Here is a 21,415-nt window from a genome sequence, read left to right on the forward strand (position 1 = left end):
CACTCCTTGTATGTCAGCTTAATTAGAAGTGACTAATTTAATGAATGAAATGCAATTAATGTACATTATGCCATTCAAAGGTCTTATTTCAACAAGCCAGATAGATTTTTCTTTCTCTTGTAACTGTAGCAGCCTACATTTGATCAACATAATAAAAAGTACAGCTGCAGACTGTAGGGTAAGACTATGTACTGAAGGTATGTAACTTGCAGGCCTTCACTGGGAACATGAATTGCCTACTTAGAAGCACTCAGTGCATCAGGCATGGACATTCTGAACCCTAAATTAGCTTTGATTCTATTCTAATGGAAACTAGAGTAAAGGATGAGCTCTTTTCAAGACAAAGACATTTCATTGACATAAAAATAGTAAAACCAGAAAGAATCAGATCTTGTTGTCTCCCAGTATTATACCTCAATTCAATGGATTCAGGAGCACTTCTATCAGGACTGAAAAATTACAATAAGGTGTGGAACTCCTTATTTTCAGATGCAAAGACAAATAAATTTAGGCAAAATGAAAATCATAAACCACCTCCAAAGACCAGATCACACAATGAAGTAGTTGACTATATTAATGAATAATGTGCCTGAGCAGAACACAGTATAAAATGAATATGTATCAAGGTTATAAATAATAAATAATAAAGTCAACATAAGTTATATCTTTTGAACTAAGATGAAAAAGAAAATACTTAAACATGCATACAAATATAAATAATGTGGAAAATAAGGTTCCTCAAGCTGCATATACTATGACAGCTCAGATTCAGATAGCTCAAGTGACACTTTAATTGTATTAATTTTCAACAGTATGAAGATGTCTCCCAGCATTTAAAGACAGCTGCCTTACTGAACTTTGGTAGTGTTCTTGTTCCCACCTCCATCTCTCTAATGCTCATATTAGATATGCTCAATTTAGTCTCTCTTGATATATTACAAAGAATTTATTGTTAATATGCATAAGAAGAACTTTTCATTTTTTTATGGCACCTAATAATAATCTCCAATATCATACTTCTCCCTGTAGACTAAAACAAAACCCTCAGATCTTGAGAGCTTTATCAGGATTTTCAGTATTCTTGTTCTCACAATTATTTGAGGCATTTTGGTCCTTATAATTTTCTCAACGTAGAATCAGAACCAGAATAGCCTCCAAAAAACACTGCCAACAACTGCAATTCAATCATAATCATAATATTTGTTAAATAACATATTTACACTTAGTTGGCAACACTAGCAAAGTAGGCAGCTATCCACAGTGCAAAAAAACAAATTTGGTGGTAAGGAAGCTTCTTATCTCTGCATGAGCATGACATCCATTAAATTGACTTATCAATCTACTTTCCCCTGGAGATAACAGCAGAATGTGAACAGACTACAGCAGAATCAGTTTTGTCCTTTGGGGTGTGTAGACTCTTGTTATTAAAAATTATGCTGGCATGCTGGGGAAAGGACTGTGGATAGGGCACCATTCCACTGCATGAGTCAGACCTGTTAAAGGATGTTATGAACAAAAGAGGAATCCACTAAAACATGTACAGTCTTGTCTTAGATGGAGCCATAACTGTATTACTTGTGTTCTGATAGTCATCTTATTTTATATCTTTATTTCTCACCTAAAAGCACATACTTAATGCTACAGCTACAGCTCACTGTGTGGCAGGGATCCCATCAGAATCAAAATCTCAGTGCCAGTCACCTACTTCATTTATTTCTTGCTGTGAGCCTAATGAGAAAACAGCCAGAGATATCCTGAGAAGCTGAGAGGAGAAATACTTTTCCAGAGGTACCAAGGAATTCCAGCTGTTCTGAACATGGGAGACAGAAAGAGCAGCTGAAATATCAAGAAATATCATTGTGAAAGGAATAAGTATCTCATTCTTAGTGTGACGGATTTAAATTGTACATGTCAGAGCCAGAGGAAGGGAAAAAATGGGAATTGGGCAAAAAACTTACCCAAAGCCTGAGGAATTAAAGTTTATCTAATGGCTTCAGCAGAAATTCCACTGCACCAGTGTTATTTACACCTTCCCTTGTGAGCAAAGATCTCTCAGAATGCCCAAGCAAAGCACATCCCCAATGTTTTACTTACTCCTACATGTGCAGCAGAATTGGTATTTCAGAGAATAAAAGTGCTACAGATGATCATTTTGGGAGGAATATGTGATACAGAATATAATGGTTATGTAGGAAAATGGACATTAAGATAATGGCAAGTTTTCAGTGAGGCAAGAGAGTGAGGCAGCACTTCTCACAGAAAAGTGGATGCCTATTCCCTTTTCTGATTAATTATTTGGTCTGCAAATCAGAAGAAACCATTGTGGTTTTCTTGAAAGGAAGAATTCCCTTTCAGAAAAGGGAGTGAAATACTGCTGTTTGAATGAGGATCAATTGGGCAAGGTTCAGGCCATATTCCTGCACTTCAGGTCATCCCATTGGCTTTTCTGGTGTTCATGTTCCATCAGGTTTTTGGTTTTGTTTTTTTTTTTTCTTTTGAAGTTTCAGTTCTGTTTCTTTTCTGTATCTTTGCTTCCCTTTCTTTCCTGATTTTAGAGATTTCAAAGGGAATAATTTGGGAAAGTTTTGGCCCTGTTACCTGCACCACATTCCATCTCAGTACAAGAGGTTATAGCCACTCTATTTCAAATCTCCTGGATTTTTCAGTTTGCTTTAGGATTGACCTTATCACCATTCTGGAGTGTTGTTGAATAATGTGACAATTCAAATCAGGACTTTCAGTTCTTCAGAAGAACATTAGCTGTAAGGACTCTCTGACTAGACAGCATGTTGAAGTTCAGGGATGACATTATTTCTTTTAATGAGCAAATAGCACAGCAAATACAAAAAGTAATTTCACTCTATTTGCCAGAAAAGTGTCTGACAATGAAAAGACTAAGGATGGCTGTTCAGCTGAAGAGAGACAGAAGTTTGAGCATGGGAATCCTCATGGAAACAACAGTCATCCTGGCATTGCTCCCAGGAAAAACAAGCTAAGTGGGAACTGATCAGGTGTCTAAAATAAAAAAAATTATTATTCTTTGCTGTTACAAGCCTGGTGGGAGTCCAAATTCCTGTATTGCTCCTTCCCTACCTGCAGCTTCATCTCAGCTAATATAGAATATTGCCTTTTCCTGTTGTGCCCTGATCTTATGACTGTGTAACACCAGGCACTGAGCCAGGCTGGCTTTGAGCAGCCCCAGCTCTCAGACATTGTTTGCCTGGCTGTTTTCATGCTCAATTCCACTAACTTTATGGCAGATAAAGGTGTCAGGTCATTCTGTTCTTGCTGTGTCACTGATCACATACTGCAAACCCTTAGGTTTAACGCCAGGACCCCAACACATAACAAACATTCCTCTTCTCTACAGAACCAGGATGGAATTAATGCATTTTTACAGACACCAGAGGCTGTGTTGTACAGGTGTGCACTTAGCCACCTATGTCCAAAGGAAAATTTATATCCTTTGTCCTTGGTAGGTTTAAGAGGTAGGAAATCACACAAAGGCTGGGGAAGGAAAAATGGAAAACCTGGCCTTAATTATTTTGACACCATTTATCATTTCTGCTCTCTATATTTTTTTCCCACATGAGCTGCAACTTCTAACACAGTCTGAGATGACGAAGTACTGAGTGGTACTTAATCAGGTTAGAATAAGCAAATCACAGGGATGGATAAGGATTTCTAACTTTGTATCACACAGGGGAAAAAGAAACAACATTTTATTTCACTTTCACACACGGTAGGATGTCAGACTGTGCTTCTTTTTAGGATATTCAGTGACAGAATTGAGTGCAGAGGTAATGATACCTCAGTGGGAGATGTGCATCAGTGAAGGAGAAATAAAAACTGACTGCACCAAGGTGTATGTGAGAGAGAGCCCAAATTGTAGGTGTGGATGTGCAAAAATGAGGAGGAGGAGAAACATTTCTCTCTTCCCAGATGCATTTTGTGCAAATTGTCCAAGGATTCATGCCCAGCTGTTTTCAGCAAAATCCCACTTGCAGGAGAAACAAGGATGGAATACCCAGAAGGGACACAAAGCAGTGCCTCCACTTGCATATGTGTCAAAGCCTTAAAACCTTTTCTAAAAATGAGTTTACTTCCCCCTGTACCTGGGACCATTAGAGGTACTCTGAGTACTTTTCCCAGCTTGTTTTCCTCAGCAACAACTTTTAGCAGCTCTGAACAGTACCATGGTGATTTGTTTCAGAAGAAAAGGGAGAAGTTTAAGAAAAAAAAATACATGTATATTCCAAATAAAAAAGTTTCTTCTTGTGTCACCAGAGGTGCCCACTAGCAGTGCTTGGTGTTGATGCAGCTGCCATGTGCCTGTTCCTTTGCCATCTGAAATAAATGAGGAGATTTATAAGCAGTCAAGCCAAAGGTATGCCTAGGATGGAAAATAAGTTTTCTTCTCTACCCTGCAAAGGGAAGAAGGCAGAAAATATCTTTGTGGGGTTTGCCATGCCTTTTATTAAATATCTGCTGTCATTGGTGTATACTTTGCCCAATTTCCAGAATACTAAACCTGAAAGAATGATCAGAACAACAGACCTGGCTACTTTCTTGCTGGGTATCTCAGTGCTTTTGGGATTTTCTCCACAGTAATTTTGATAGAAAGGAGATTGTACATTAGGCATCAGTGTAGCAGATTGTATATTACAAAGCATTAATGCAGTTTAGCAGGCAGGGCTATGACAGCCAGGCTTGCAGAACAGTATCTGCTCACAGAGTGTAGAGCCTCTGGAATTCTCTTTTCAGCACATTTCAGTTTAGCTTTGTTTTGCAGCCAATAATTCTTCACTGTTTCCTACCATGGTGACGTGAGAGTCACATCCCTAGAGAGGTAGTTTGGAACAATTCCTTAAAAAGAGACAGTCTCCAAGTGGACGTGATGAAATTTTAATATTTTTTTTTTCTGGCAGTCTCCACCCAGGGATATTAATAAATTTGTTAAGTTTTTCCTCAGGTATTACAGTGCCTAAGGCAGGAAGAACTCATGGTCCTTGGCTTCATGGTAATTGGCTTCCAGCCCAGGCCTGCTGAGCGTTCCTGTGAACCTGGAATCCCACTTGGAGAAGGTCCCAGGAGGAGCAGCCTCCTCCCCACTGCCTGCTGAGAGCTTTGCTTCTCCGGCCACACATGGGAGCCCTTTCCCTGCACACTCAGCAGGGGTGAGCACAGAAAACTCAGGCGCAGAAATTTGAGCCCAGAAATTTGATTGCAAAGGCCATTTCTGGTCTTTGCAATCAAATTCTGCAGTTCCCAGCTGCCTTTTTGCAAGACCAATGTCTCACTGCAATTGTGATAAAAAATATACAAAAAGGACTTGTTTTTTCACACCTTTAGATTCATCACTAAGGATGTCTGGTTTTCAACTTTTCCATCATCATCTTGCTGTAGATAGATTGTAAGGGAAAAGATTTTTTTCTATAGAGGAAAAAAAAGAGAAAAGGAAAGAACAGTTTTTAAAGCCCTTTAAATTCCCATTTTTCAGAAAAATAGCTCGTTTATCCTGCACAAGATAAAGGCATATATAAAACAATAGTATTCTGCCTTTTGAGGCATCTTGTATTTTTTTGACAGCCTCAGCCCACAGCCTTTGATTAGATAAAGGCCTTAATATTGCATTACAGCAGAATTGCCTACATTATGGCAGCTGCTTGTTGCAATTGTGTTGACATGACTGGCTTCTCGTGTGAATGTATTCTTCTCTTTCTAATCTCTTTAGCATCAGCAGCAGGACATTTTATTTGCAATTGATTTTTAAATTTAGGAGTAATTGAAGTTTAAGTGCAGCTACCTTCTTGCAACAAGGACAGGTTGATACTGTTTAAATTCTAATTATGCACTGATTAAAAGTGATTGCATTGCCAAAGAAGCAAGGGCTACAATTTGTTTCATTCTTAAAGGCTCAGCATAGAGAATTAATTGTATTTCCAGGAAAACAGATCAACATAAAGAGGAAGCAATTAAGAGTTCATTGTTGAATCATAAATTTCCCAGTAATTTTTGGAAGGTAGTCAAGGTAGACTTAACTTTGAAAGCAGATCTTGTTGACAACAAGGATTAGTCATTTAATGATTTTGGTACTTGATGGCAGAAGCTTTACCTACCATCACTCATACTAAGTCTTGCTAAAACAGGTAAGGCAGAAATGGGCTTGTAATTCAGTCTTGTAGTGATCTGGTGTTTGGTTTGTTTTCAAATTTGATAATGAAATGACAGCCTGCAAATTGTTCTCATATTACAAGTAGGATAAACAAAACCACTCACACGTTTCCTATGACCAGGAATCACTTCATAAGCACCATAAAAAACCAAGAAAGCATGAGGGAAACAGAGCAGCAACATTTATTTAGGCAACACGTTGTGTTTGTACAGTGGGCTCTCCTGTTGCATCTGCTTTCTCATTAATGGACTATCAGCATCCCCAATGGAGTCTAAAGGCAGTACCTGCCTGCACCATGGAGGCAGTTTAGAGAGGATTTTTTTGGTGTTTCTCTCCTCTTTCCTTCTCTATAGAAAACACTGGATTTATTAATTCCTACCAGCCAGTTACTAGCAGGAAAAATTCCACTTATGGCCAAGAGAATCTGCAAACAGAATTTGCACAGTGCCCTGGCCCAACTCAGCACTATTTCAGACAGGTGTGTCCCAGCACTGCTGGTTCCCTAGGACACAGGAAACTCCATTCCTTCCATCAGGCTTTGAGAAATCTCCCAGGATTTCACTGCCAGTGCAGGGAGCAGTGTCAGTGTTATGCTTCACTAAGGCAGAATTAGTAGCAAACTGCATCAGCATTACCCAGAACTCCAGAACAGCACTCACACAGTTTATCCACTCCTTCCTCCTTCTGGGATATTGAGCTGCATGCAGTGCTTCCAATGGGTAGAATGAGTGGTCACTGGGAGTCCACTGTGGTACAGGAACTGTGAATTCTGCAGTCCTCTTCATATCACTTCACCAAATGATGGATACAGCCAGTTCCCATTTTGGTGATTGTAGAGAAAGTTTCCAGTTCAAGTTTGTTTTTAGCCTGGCTCCTTATGAAAGCTGGGCTCACACATTACTCTGTGTGTCACTGAATTACTTTTGAACCCTTTTAGCCTACGTGTTCCCAGGGTAGCAGGGGAGATGAGTTGCCAAAATAACTTAGTTCTCATACAATTTGCAAGTTCAGTCAAAAACAGCAACCCAAATTCCATCAGCACCATTTTTTCTGCTATAAGGAAAAAACTCAGAAAAAGAGCAGAGGAGAACTTTGATTACACAAAGATAATGTAGAAAATCTGGGTTTCTTTCATTTGTAATCCATTCACTGGTAGATACACATCCCTAACAAAATAGACACATAGAAACCTGTACTCTCTTTATCTTAAACTTGTCAATAAGTAGTGAAACCAAACACAAGGGTTCATGTCAAGAGAAAAATTTTGGATTATAGGCTGAGATAAGTCTTGACTCATAGTAATAATGTGAAAAGCCTCTATCAAAAAGTGTGTAGCTTCAACTGAAATGTTAGACATACCAGGATCAATGCACAGCAATTCCACTGCAATAAAAAGCTGATCTAAAAGTTGAATAGTTAAATAGCATTTAACAATAGTCCTTCGGAAAGCCACTGTCATTTTGGGTGACTCTGGAAGTCAGTGGGTTGTCTTCAGGAATATACTGGTTGTATTGAGGAGAAACCATTGGTAATTCTGAATTCTGGTCATGAGCTTAGGTAGCAATTTCTATCTCCTTAGTGACATTCTATTGTGGCTGAAACAAACAATTTCAATGGCTCTACTCAATACTTGCTTACTGTCTGTAGTATGATTTTTCCCAAACCTTTCTTGAACCGTAATGATCACCTGGGGAGCTCTGAGTGCAGTCCATCCTGGGCATTGGTCCAGGATATTACAAAATAAAAATGACTTTGCTATAATTCCTTTTATGTGCATTGGTTTCTCAATTATGTGATTTATAGGAACTTTCAGGCTCAATTGCTACATTTGAGAAGATGCAGGAAAAGAGCAGGTCTAACACAGGGTGGAGTGTAAGCCTGAATGTCTTTAGGGAACGCTGTTCTTTAGGGAATGCTGTTCCAAAGCCCAGAGAAATGAGTAGAAATGAGTAGACTTTTTTTTTCCCCACTGCCTTCAGTGGGATTTGTGCAGTATCAGAGGACATTTACGGGTTGCAGAGTACTGAATTAGAATCATGGAAGTGTTAATGTATAACATATGCATAATAATAAAATGGTGATTAGAAATAAATATTGGCATTTGTTTTATGCAAAAGTCATAGAAATATGCTACTCCTGGGATTTAATGCAGAGTTAATATTAAAAAAACAGAACCCAGGGATAATGTTTTTCTGTGCTCCAAGAATTAAGATGTTTCTAAGACTAATCAAAACCTTTCACACACTCTTTTTTTCCCATTGTAAATGGATCAAAAGTCTGAAAATATAACAGAAGTTGTTATGTTTGCATGAATATTTTAAAATCTATAAACAAGACCTTTACTTTGTAAGTAACTTCTGTATGGAAAAAAATCCATTTCCCATAAAGGATTCACAGGAAGAGCTGTATGTTCAAAATGTACTTTCTATTTATTTCACCTCATTTGGTTGTCTGAACAACTTCCTTTTCAGGAAGGAGGATAACTGAAAACATCTGCTTACTTATTCAATATTTTCTTTAACTTCTTGAATTTCAGTAATAAGGAGATACATTTGACTCCACCTAACCTAAGGATGGATGAAGACTTTTGATACAGTTCTTAAACTTTCCACAGCTTCAGAGCCAACAGAATGTAGCAACAGAGATGTTTCCCACATCCCTTTCTGCATCAGATTTTTCTCCTGACTTGTGACTAAAATTTTATGAAGGCTTCAGCAAACATCGCTAAATCTATTAAAGGGAATTATCTCAGGTCATGGTACCAATATCACTTTGTGATGAAGCAGTTTCTTTTTACAGGCAGTTGTGGGCACTGACCTAGTGTCCAGAGGAGGGGTCAGTCTGGTAAACTTTTGCAATCTTCCTTCTTGTTCAACAGCCTTTATTTCTGTTTGGAGAATCTGTTTGCTGTTAAAATGTTTGGGTAACCAAGTACAGCTTCCTTCAATATTGCCAGTCACCCACTAAATGCTTGCAGATTGTGGATTTCCCAAGACATTCCTGAACTGATGGTGGTCTCCCATGATTTCCAGGAAAAAGCAAACAACTGTGACAAGTCAGATACCTTGGAATTACAAGAACAGAGATCACCAACAGTTTTGAAATATGAATAGATATTGCCAAGCTGCTTGGAAAATAAAGCCAAGCCAGCATTTTTCTTTTGATGGTTGAAGGGAACACTCTGCTGAGCCTGTTAGATCTTTTTTTGTTATCTAAGTCCATATGGGATTAAATGAGAAAGACAGGGTCCTGTTCTAAACTTTTATCATTACACAATACTATGCCCTTTATACAGATGAATACAAAGCCTTGTCCCAAATGTTTCACTGTAAGATCTCTATCTCCTCCTTCAGATTTTTCCTATCACTATACAACCAAGATGAGCAGACTGTACTAACCATTTTTTTTCAATTTTAAACTGCTCCTGACTGCATCAAATGTTTTTCTTCTTTCAATTTTTTTTTTATTAAAAAAAAAATTGATCCAGTCAAAATGCTGCTTAGGAATTGTTAAATCTTATAAAGACTGTTTTTCTGCTACAGGTGAATTTCATCTCCAGTTCTTCAGGTGAATTTAATCCCAAATGCAATCCCTGCTCCCTGCAACCACCTGCACAGAATTGAGCCAGTATAGAAATCTTGTAGTACCTGTAATATTTTGGTGGGATGAGTTATTTTATTTAGGTGCTGTGATTAGTGGCAAATATTTGGAGATTTATTTCTTGTGGTGGAGCAGTCTGAACAACAATCATCTTTGGTTCAGCAAGCTGAGGTGAGTGCTATAAAGAGGTTCTGGAATGCACTATGAAATCAGTTGTTTAATGGAAATTTTTTTGTCAAGACTTTTGGTGGTTTACTGGATGTTCAGGAAAAGGTTTAATCCTGCATTTTTGAATGACAATGATACCAATCTACAACCTAAAGAAGCCTATGGGTATTTTGTAGGCAGGGTACTGCTGTTTTTAAGCTGGCTTGTGGCTGGTTTCTTGAAGTTAAAACTGTGTGTTCAAAGGCTGTACTAGATAATGAATCCTGCTTCGTGCAGCCAAGAGACTCAATCAGTGTCTTTGAATCAATCTTCCTTTCAGCTATAAAAGAAGCCCTAGATTTGGAAGTCTTGCGGTTCTTTAATTCTGGGATTGGTGTCCAGTTATCCATTTATATGCTTTCTTTCTGAAGTCAGCACAAAACCTTCCATAGCTCTTGGTTTTCATACATTCCTGACTGCTGGCATAAAGTCAAAAGAAGGAATCCTGGAACAGTGTGTTACATAGCAGAACAGAGCTTGGGAAAGGAAGCTTAGATAGACACTTACTTGCTAAATCTAGCAGCAAATAAAATTTAGAATTCCACCCCTATAATCTTGTAATTAAAACTTGGCAGACTGTTGTGGGATTTTATTATTATTTTAGCAATGCAAGAAGTAGAACATCTTAATGATCAAAATGACCTAGTACAAAAATGTCATAGGACCTGTTATTTTTAGACCAGTTTTTATTACTATGTCTATAAAAAAAGTAATGCAAATATTTTGATACATCAACCTTTAAATTAATACAGGAATAAAACCACTTAATTTTATTTCAAACCATTTATAAGGTATGGGTAAGCATAGGAATAACAGTAGTTCTGAACTTCAAACTCAGCTTCTGACACCACTCTTTGGAATGAAACTTTAGTTGAAATAGAGGCCAAAACCCTTCCTTCCTTACACCCATAAGGAAGTGTGGTGCTTCTACAGAAAAAAGTCAAAGCAGTAAGTGTATGAGCTGAAATGTATTTTTCTAGACAAGACTAATTAGAGAAAAAAACTGTGCTCTTTATTACTTTTTAATAGTCACCGGTAGACTCAGAGGCATGTAGTTTGAAAGGTTCTTTTGGTAGATACATCTGACTGTAATAAAGCATTTTGGGCACTGGAGATGGGTGAGATGTTTTTGTTTTTTAAAATAAGAGCAGTAGAGAGCAAGTTTGGTCCTGCAGATCCCTTTGGGGAAAGATTTAGTGTTGAACAGCACAGTCTGGGTGGCAGGAAAGGGTCAGCAACAGCGACAGATCAGTAACAAACAAAAAGAACCCCAATAATTGTTTACACAGAAGTTTTGAAACAGCTCTATAGTGGAGGGCTTACTTCCCTCTGCACTGCATCCTTTATAGTAATGCCATTCCAAATGACAACTTTACAGGCAGATTTACCTTTTTTATTATTAGGACACTCCATTAAAAAAGGTACATTAACATGGGAATTTACAGAACTCTGTCTGAGTGCATCCTATCCTCCATCATAAAAAGAGACAGCTCACCTGTAAAAGTGGCAGTTGTGTTGTAAATTTATTCTGCTCTATCCTGCAAAGGCTATTATTCAGCTTATCCAAACTGTCTTCATTCATAAATCTGTGACTTGTAATATATGAAAAGTTATAACATTGACTGTGAATTTCTGTCTATTTTGTGCATAAAAAGGGCAAGTTCCTTGCTCTAGAGCTGAGTTGAGCATCAAGTGCTATTTGTTACTATTTGTGAAATGAATTAACTCTGGAGATAAAAGGACAAACATCTTTCCCACCAAAACTCGCTATTAAAACTAGTGGTTTTGGTGGGGAATATGTGCAAAAGGATCAGTGATTAATTTTGCAGGAATGCCTTTGTGCTATTCTAAGTTTCCTCTCCACAAGGGGCACTCTGAGCTGGTTGACCTATCTGAATCCTGAAGACCTTTCACACAGCTGAAGTCACAGTGGAGCCAGTCAGTTGACACAAAAGGTCAAGAGATGCCATTAAAGCTGGAAGTGGTTAGGAATGCCTTAGTGTTCCGGGGGTTTTGTAAGAAAATGTTTTGTGTTGGTTTTGGGTTTTTTCCCAACTTGACCTTGGATGGAGTTTCTCACTCAAACGCAAGAGATCACAGAATGGTTTGGATTAGAAGGGACCTTAAAGATCATCTTGTTCCAACTCCCCTGCCATGGGCAGGGACACTTCCCACCCCAGCAGGATGCTCAGAGCCCCATCCAGCCTGGCCCTGAACCCTTGCAGGAACGGGGCATCCACAGCTTCCCTGGGCAACCTGTGCCGGGGCCTCACCACAATCATAGCAAAGAATTTATCCTAATAGCTGATCTAAACCTACCCTTTTTCAATGTTGAAGCCATTTCCCCTTTTCCCATCAACCCATGTCATTTTAAAAAGCCCTTCTCCATTTCACATAGTCCGTTTATGTACTAAAAGATTTTAGTTTCTCCTCAAGCTGTCTCTTCAGGCAGAACATCCTCAATTCACTTGGAAAGAAAGAAGCTTCAGGATTAGAGTATTTGCTTAAGAAAAGGAATTCTAACTCTATGGTTCAAACCTATAATATGAAACTTTGTTTTATACATTCATGCATAGCAAATAAACATTTGCAATTTATTACCTGGAAGGATTCCAGTGTCATAATCCCTGGTACTACTTAACAGTTAAAAAAACATATATCAAGTGCTAAGAGGAAACACTGCTGGAGTCAGACAATATATTGCTTTATATTTTTTCATTTATTATAGAAAAAATTATTATGGTTCCAGGCACCTCAGTGGCAGAATTCAGTGAGGAGACATTACCTGTAAGATGAGTCAGGGAGAGTACAAAACTTAGGATCCAGTTCAGTTTAAATGTTGCACTTAGAAATCAGGTTGTAAGTGTTGTTCTTGCCTCTGTCTGAAGATGGAACTAGGTAAGCACTTCCACATGATTGTTTAAATTTCTACTAGCTTGACATAAAAAACAACGCTATCTAGAAATCTCAATTTCTCTCCATTTTCACAAAGGAGTCTTCTATTGTCATTAAATCTGGCTGTGGTGTTTGACAGTGTGGCTTTACAACTCTCAGAATTCAGAGGTGCACCAATTTGAAACAAAGTCTGTTTGCCTGGAAATAGCTGTGACCTACACTAGAATTTATGATAAGAAAAATTAAAGGATCCAGATAGGTTAATTCTGGACACAACTAATCAGAATATTTACCTTTTACCCCTCAGTCTTCATCTTAACTTCCATCTTGACCTGCTCATCTGGAAGATTTGTAGCATGGAATAGATCTAAGGACATGATAAAACCCTCCAGTGGGTGTAGGTGGGGTTTCTTGATGCCAACAAATCATTTTCAGAACATTTCACTAACTTTTGCAGAACCTGTTTATCTATGTTCTCGCATCCTGGTGAATTTGGAATGACCTCTCCTTTGCCTTGGGGAAAATTAATATAATCCCACTGTTTGAATTTTTCACAGCAGTCACAGTAAGTTCATCCTATCATGTGTTCAAGATCTCGTGGGATTTCATTCTATTTGGATGATTTCCATTGAACACCAGAAAACATTCCTCTTTGGTAGAGGTCTGTAGATAAAATAACAGGACTGTTTCTACTTCAGAATCTCTTGGTTCAAAGCACTGATTTTGTGCTTGAAGCTTAGTTCTGTGCAGGTTGTTTTTGTAGTAGAGTGATGGTGAGATGAGAAGAGGGAGAAGCAGAGGTTCAGGAGCTACCCTTTGAAAATATGAAGTTTAGGGTTTTATAGTAACTTTAAAATAGCATCTACAAGCTTCAAAGGGGATAAAATTCACGTGTTTTTAAACACAGCAAAATTGTTGTGGGTTTATTATTGACAATGTAATACTGGCTGCCTCTTTAGAGCAGTGACCCTAAAAGCCCTATATGACCCATCTTTCACCAAAATCCTATAAAGTTCTCAGCCCTTATGTCTGCAGTGAAAAGCTGAAAGATACCTCAAAGTGCAGAAAAAATATGTTCTGAATTTTACATGGTTTGAGTTAAATGCAGTGAAGGAAAAAATGCTTGGCTTGGACTTTTAATCAGAATAGGCAAAATAAATAAAACTGAAATTATGGATCCACTCTTCCAGATTAGGAAAAATAAGATAAGAAGACTAAGTTAGTTGCTGGAAATATCAAGGAAATCCTGTGCCAGTGCAGTGAATAGCACTTAACTCCTGAAAAGTTTCTCTTCAACAGGAGAATTATAGCAAGAGGTGTTTGAGGAATAATGGACTGTCCAAGTGTTCTTCAATCAGTAAGTCTAAGAAGTAATAGAAAATTTTGGTTTCACTGGATATAGGTTTCACCTTCTGGTTTTGGTTTGATTAGTAGAGCAGGACTTCTCTGTTGCTTTGTCTGCATCCCTCTCTTGCTCTGCCTCCTGCCCATTTCTCTTTTGAGCCCTTTACCATTGTCTCATTTCCCTTGGTTTTTCTCTGCTTCTCTTTAGCACAAAGTAAATTAATCCTCATTAGAATCCTATCTTCTGGGTTTTTTGTACCCAGATTCAGACTGCCCCACAAAATATCACCTAAAGTGTTGTTGTCTGGAAAAAACAACTATTTTCTTATTGATATTTTCTGTGATACACATAGAAATAGTTTCTTGCTTGCCGTATTCACGGGTAACTGAATTGGAAAGAACATTGAGCTAGATTTAAGATATGAGAATATATTGGTTACAATAAAATGGAAGAATCTCTGCATTTTTTTTCTCTCAAGTACTTTCTGATTTATTTCTTCTCACCCTCTCCCACACGGAGCAAAAGGCAAAAGTCTACAATTTGATACAAAGGGAATTTCAGTGAAACTCTTCACCTGCTCCAAGCACTTTTTTGCTGGGTTATTAGTTTTTAATACTTACCCTTTACAAGGCCTCCTTCTGTACTTTGACATTTAGCTTTAATCTTTGTATAGCCATAAACATCACTTCTGTGCTTAGATTGGGGTCTGCCCCAGTGCCCTTGAATGAGCTCATAGAGGTGAAGAATATCAGAGCAACATGGCAACCATGTAATAAGAACAGGTGATAAAAATCAAGCACCATCACAAGTATTTTTTTTTTAGATATTAAGATCTAACACAAAATCCCTTGAATATGAATCCAAGAGAGATTTAAACCAGAAAGAAATTAAATTCATACAAATATCTTTTCATTGCAATTAGGCAGGGAAAGACCTATATAAATGTCAAGAGTCTGTTTGGCTTTTCATTTCCAGGGGGTTTGTGATGAATACCAGAGAATTATTTGAATTTCAAACTGATTAGCTAACTTACATCCTGATCTTCTTTACCAGACAAAAACTGGAAAAAGTTGAACTAGAGTAGCTCTCGAAAGCTCAGCTATTGCAAGTAACCCTACCATCGAACAGGATCATATGTGTCTGTGCAGGAAATAGTACTGGGCTTGAGGGAGTGGGGTTTTTGAGAGGGAAGGAATGTCATATTTCCATGGCCAGAAGCTGTGTTCATGTACAGTGTCAAAGAACATTTTCCCTCAAAATATTATGCACTTTGTCCCAGGTAATGGGATGTTTCACAAGGATGTGGCCATCATGGTGCTTTTAATATTGCCTTCAGAACACTGCCAAAGTCCTTGCAGTCTGTCTGTAAAGAGAGCAGGCAAGCCCTTTGTACAGCTGTACTCATTTTTCTCATAATCAAAACTGCTGATGCCCAGGTGATTTTCTGGAGGGTTCCCTCCTGCAGAGATCAACTATGTACTGCTCAAGGAAAGGGAGAGAAGAGATGTACTGTTAGGCTGACAAATGTTTTTGTCATATTTAATTGGGATTATCCATTTAGCCCCCTCCATTTTCCCTGCAGAGGTTAATCACTAACACACACACACACAAAAAAGGCCTAAACCAGGACCTGAACAGGAAATGCAAAATATTTCAGAATCACAGCAGTTAATGAGCAGCCTGATTTACCATCTACATTCTCTCACAGTGCTTAAAGGACTTTGCCTTAAAATTATGTTAAACAAAAGCAGCCAGTGAGCATCTTATTCAACATGTATAATTAAGGCTCTATTCAGGGTTTGCTTTGGTTTTTGTTGTTAGCTCTCTGTTCCTTGGTCTTTTTAATCCATTTTTTCCTTGAAGAATGTTTCCTGCACTGTAAGGCAACTTCTCCTCCACCACAATGCACATGATTAAGAAAACATTTATTTCCCTCCAAAATGGGAAGAGCTAGGAATAATCTTTTGATGTGTTTTTATTTCCAAGCTATGCAATACCCTTACTGTTTTCCCTCCTACTATTATCTAATATCTCATTTGCATTTTAAGCACAGATTGTTTTCTGTTGTTCAGATCTCCATGATGGCACATAGGCCTTTAATATTTTGTTGGTTTGGGCTTGGGTTTTATTTCTAGGGCAAAAGACATAGACACAGGATTTCTTTAGAATATGATTGAGTACTGGGCTATGGTGAGTTTTGGGCACCATAATATATGAAAGATATAAAACTATTAGAAGGCATCCAAAAGAGAGGTAAGAAGGTGATGAAGGGTCTAGAGAAGAAACCATACAAGGAACAGCTGAGGTCACTTGGCTTGTTCAGCCTGAACTAGAGACTGGGATGAGATCTTGTAGCACCCTGCAGCTTCTTCACAATGGGGAGTGTCAGATACTGATTGCTCTGGTGTCTGATGATAGGCTGTGAAGCTGTGTCAGGGAGGTTTAGGTTGGATAACAGGAAAAGGTTTTCCCCCCGGAGGGTGTTTGGGCACTGGAGCAGCTCCCCGGGGCAGTGATCGCAGAAGTGCTGTGATCAGCACAGAGCTTCAGAAGTGTTTGGACAAAGCTCTCAGGCCCTCAGTGTGACTGTGGGGGACGATCCTGTGCTGGGCTGGCAGTTGAGCTCTATGACCCTTGTGGGTCCCTTCCAACTCAGGATATTCTCTGATTTTAAGAATCTTGTGTGCTTTCCCCAGCTAGACAAGATTCAGACTCAACAGTCCTGCATAGTAATTTTTATTCTAATCACATCAGAAGTAACTGTTCATTTTTCAAATTTTCTTTAAGCTGAGGTCACAAAATACACTTCTCCACTAGCAACACCATGAGGTGAACATGTCCACCTGTTTGTATGTCCCAAAAGACATGAACCTGCCTCTCAGTTAGCCTTTTATGCTGAGGGTGAAACAGGGTATCCTTCCTGTGTTGGAGACCTGGAATTGCTATGTCTCTGCAGATCTTCCAGCCTGTGCCCAGTCCCAGTGTTTAAGCCAGCAGTGGGATGCTTCCACTATATTTTTATGGCAAATGTTGGTGTCTTCATATGTTTGGATACCTGTATCTGTGTTTCTGTGGTGGTGCTCTTGGGCTAGACTCACTGAAGTCTCTGGCTGTAAGTGTTGTTGTAGCTCAGAGCCAACACATTGAAAGAGTTGTGAATTGTTGTCCTGGACCTGCAGAACCTGTAGTGAGGCTCAGTGCATTGCTTTGGCAACCACGTTCCCTGTGCTTTTGCTTCTTTTGTTTTTGGGGTAACCTCAGAGCATGGTGTCATTTCCAAAACCTCTTCTCCAAACCTTACAGCCCTTTCTGAAATACTTGTTCTGTCCATGGTCAACCCAAGTTGATAATCATTGAAGCCTTTCATCATTCACTTCATGCTGTTCCAGAACGTCTCCTGAGGAGGTGGCATCTGGCAATCTGTCCCTTTGCAGCACAGATGCCATCTCTCTCCAACAATTCTGTTATCCTGTCTGCTGCTGTGAATTATTGCTTATTGCTCTCGGTTCTGATGTAGTCAGATGCTGTTTGTTTGTTGAATAGTAAACAAAAATTTCATAACAAAACAGTATTTTCAAAGTAGCATGAAAGATATATAACATTCCTGATATGCAGTAAGTTTATTACTAGTGTGCTTTCTCAGTGAAATTATTGAAAATTTCTCCCATGGCTCCCTGTTGAGCATTGGTGACCTCATGGATCTTTGTACACAGAGCTTGATCTGGACACCTGCCACATCAGGACTGCATTGCACTGATCACTTCCATAATTCATTTGCTTTTATGGATGAGAGGTCCCTGCTTTGCTGCCAAAGGAACTGAGTGATGTATCTGGAGCTGATGTTTAATATTTTTAAGTTCTATGAAGTCTTCCTATCCTTCAGATAACTTACTTTTTTTGCTGGCTCTCACAGAACTTTCTAATATTAAAACGTTGTGTTTCTTCTTTTTGGTATTAAACAGACTTCTTAACAGTTTCATTGTGTTATCAGCTGCATTATGTTATCAGAGGGCTTGTAGTGAATTATCTGAGATGCAAGAGTATTCCCTGCGTAATAAATACTTTCAAAGGTCAAGATGAAGCAAATTAGCTAAAGGAAGCTCTTAATTATGCACAGATCAATTTTTGGTAATGCAGTGTGAAGTCAAGAATTGTGTGATAAAACTTTTCTAGTTTTGTTTCTCATAGTAATTTTTTTAATGGGAAGGGCAGCTTCTATTATAGATTGCAGGTTTTTTCAGAAAGTTTGTCACCTACTTACTTTGGGGGAAATGAAGTATAAAATTTATTACAAGTGCTGATGAATTCAACCTCAAGAGTACAGGTAGTTTTCATTTTAAGTGGGAAACTGATCTTTCCCATCTGCTTCACAGATCAATCATGTTTCAGTTTTTCAGAAGGGTTCTTAGGGGGCTTGGTGGTTGGTAGCGTGGAGTGTTCTGTACTCTGGGCTTTCTGTGGACCTACAGGCTCTGATCTCATACACAGCTGCAAGAAATGCAGGGGCTCAACCCTATAACTGACAAAATCCCTTGGAATTTCACATCCCATCTGAGTCAAATGCTTCAATACTAATCTTTGGATTATATCTGTGGGTGAGGGCTGACCTGTCTTCTAACTAGTAACTAAAGGAAAAGAAATGTTTCTTCTCAGTCCTGTAGTGAGGTGCTTCCATAATTTCATATATTTTTTAATCCTTTTTCCTTGGCTTTGTTTGCCAATCACTTCACATCTCAATGCACACAGTACTGGGGTTTGCTAAACAAGTAGGAATTCTGCATTAACTTGCAAAGTTGTAGAAATAATACTGCTATCCAGAATTCAAGCTTTGGGATATTTACCACTGTGCTTGAAGTCATAAGCTACTTATCTCCAGGGGACAGAAAATAACATTTTCTTCTGAGTCATTACACTTAATAATTGAAGATCTACATGCTAAGTAAAACTTCTTTCCCTGGAAGCAAAAGCAATTCCTGCAAGCAATATATAAGGCTAAATAGGCAATGTATGTGTCTCATTCCACTTACTCTAATGGTTCTCTGACTGAATTTTCTCAGATTTTGCCATATGCTGAGTCGATTATGATTGTGGTTAGAACTGTGGAGTAGAAAATGTTGAGCAAGACCAGCAAGTCAATTTAAAAAAACTTAAATCATTGTTGGGAAATTATGTATGTTTTTCATATAAAATCTTTTTTAAAATTTACGCTATACAATTTAGAATATCAAGTCAGAAAAAAATGAAAAATTCCATCTCAGAGTTTAGAGATTAGTTACACAGTGGAATGTGTAATTGGCGATGATTATTTCTATGAGGCAGGAAGGAAAATATCTTTCATTTTGACTACAGTTCATCATGGACCATAACAAAACATAAAATAGTCCTGTGTCAGCCCGTGCAAGATTAGGACTGATATTTTTTTTTTTTGTTAAAGTTTAGGAAGCTTCCTGAAAGAATTACTGTAAAGACTTAAAAAATACAAGAACAGAGGAGAGCTCTTTGTAGTGTATGAGGCTTTATATCCATTTTTTTTCAAGGCAGTCCTCAAGTGAAACAAACTCAGGCCAAATCCAGCGTTCAGTAACATTTCAATACAAAACTCAGTGTTCAAAGATCTACTTTCCCATTAGGCAATAATTCTAAGAGACAAATTAACTGGAACAAGGGGTTAGAGGAAGAGCTATATAATGCCAAGCACAGTTGCCAGTCCAGATATGTGTGAAGACACCTCTGTGCTATGGATATAATGTCCACCAAAACAAATTTTTTTTCCATAGGGAAAAAAATCACAACCACCAAAAACTATGTGCCTGCCTGGACAGAGATCTCGACCATATTCTTGTGTAGGAATTGTGACTAAACCTTTCCAAACTTAGTTGTGTGCCTGTCATAAGAATGAGCAGCAATGTACATTTGTGAGCAAAACCTCTGCTCTACAGGTAGTTTGTTTGTTTTGGTTTTTTTATCTGTCTTCATAAAAATTGTATTTTCAGAATCTGAATGACATCTTTCTCTCTGAGTGATAGATTCAGACCATATTCATTCTGGTCTTGCCTTGTGCAGTACAAATCAAGGTTTGGACAGTCTTGAAAAGACTGCAGACCACGGAGGGGAAGTGGAACAAAAGCAGGCTGCTTTGCTGGAAATGCTCCTCCTTTGTCTAACACCAAGGTATGCCCAAGCACACAGCAGTGAAAAAGTGCAGTTATTCAAACCATGCCTCTCTAAACCTGGCTGGCTCACAGCCACAGGACCTGATTCTATTTTCAATGCCATTCCAAGCTGAGCAAGATGCCCCAAGATGCAGAGTGATAATGTTTAGGACTGAATTACAAATCTTGTGCTGAACTCTATTTTTCTTTATCTGAATGCTGTCATCATCCATGTACCTGTACATGTGGATGAGATAAAAATGGCAATGCTTCCTCTCCTCAGCCACCCCTGTGAGGTTTGTTTGAGGGATGTGTAAGCCAAGCCCAGGTCACTGGTCGGTCACTGACCCCTCTCCATGGTCAGCTCAGGCCAGTCCTGAGGACAGGACTGAACATGTCACTGGTCACTCTGGGTTGTGTGAGGGCTGTCTGGGCAGCAGCCATCAGCTTGGCAGATAAATACAATGAGAGGATCTCCCAGCCCAGCATGAGCAGGCACCATTTACAAGCGCAGTGCTGCTCTGGAGCAGAGCTTTCCTGCACAGTCTGCCAGCTCCTTCCCAAAGCAAAGGAACACTTTCTCTTTGCCCAGCCAGGCTGAATCCTTCTGTTGTGCCATGATTCAGCACAGCAAGAGATTCCCTTGTGCAGAAGAAACTCTGCTCCTGAAGGGTTTGGAGCCCCCACAGTGGGTGGGTGACTGTCCCACTGCTGTGTGCCTTGTTTTCCCTGTGACAGGGAAATCTGGCATGGGATGAAGTACAGCAACTGGAGCCAGCCAGGCAGCTGATGTGACATCAAACCACCCTTGGGGAAGTGGGATCCCTGGCACTGAAGCCTTGCAGCATGTAATTGTGCAAGAGCATGGGATGGAGATGAGAAAACATCATGGGAACAGAAAAAGCAGCAGAGCTTTGACTGGGAGGAAAAAAAAAATCTTTTCTGAGAGAAAGAAAAGAAAAGGAAAACAGCCTTCAGGGTGCTTTTCTATTGATATGAGCACAAACAAAACCGTTCCAAATCTGGATTTAGGGTGAAATG

Source organism: Melozone crissalis, unplaced genomic scaffold (assembly GCF_028551555.1).
Source record: "Melozone crissalis strain CALT ecotype California unplaced genomic scaffold, PUWL_Pcris_2 ptg000019l_1, whole genome shotgun sequence".
Classification (NCBI taxonomy): domain Eukaryota; kingdom Metazoa; phylum Chordata; class Aves; order Passeriformes; family Passerellidae; genus Melozone; species Melozone crissalis.